The sequence below is a fragment of the Ricinus communis genome, chromosome 7, assembly GCF_019578655.1.
Source record: "Ricinus communis isolate WT05 ecotype wild-type chromosome 7, ASM1957865v1, whole genome shotgun sequence".
Classification (NCBI taxonomy): Eukaryota; Viridiplantae; Streptophyta; class Magnoliopsida; order Malpighiales; family Euphorbiaceae; genus Ricinus; species Ricinus communis.
The window spans coordinates 13,390,830-13,391,222 of record NC_063262.1 but is presented as its reverse complement, the minus strand read 5'-3'; the positions used below and the strand labels follow the sequence as shown (position 1 = coordinate 13,391,222).

At 45.3% G+C, this 393-nt stretch overlaps 1 non-coding gene across 1 annotated transcript; it reads right to left on the bottom strand.

Annotated features, from left to right (window-relative positions):
• LOC112534384 lies at positions 1-107 on the bottom strand. The gene has a single exon (XR_003078674.1). It is a non-coding gene; the product is annotated as a small nucleolar RNA R71 (small nucleolar RNA).
• Between the last annotated feature and the right edge of the window lie 286 nt (positions 108-393).

Below are 393 nucleotides of genomic sequence, written 5' to 3'. Positions count from 1 at the left end.
AGATTTAGAAATGATATATCTTCTTTTGTGTAATTCAATGACAATAGCATGTATGATGCTTGGGAGAGGTATAAAGACTTGCTCCAATGTTGCTCGCACCACGGACTACCAGTATGGATGCAGGTTTAGACCTTCTACAGCGGTTTGAACCTTACTACTAGACAGATGGTAGACACTTGAGCAGGTGGGGCCCTGAATAGTAAGACACCAGAGCATGCGCAAAAACTGATAGAGGAGATGGCCATGAACAACTACTAGTGCCAATCCTCTAGGAGTCAGCCAGTCAAGCAGGGAGTGGTCAACCAGATAGACTCCACAGCAGCCTTGGCAGCTTTAGTGGAGCTTTTGACTAAGAAATTAGACCAGCTTCAGATGTCGATTCATGCAGCCCAA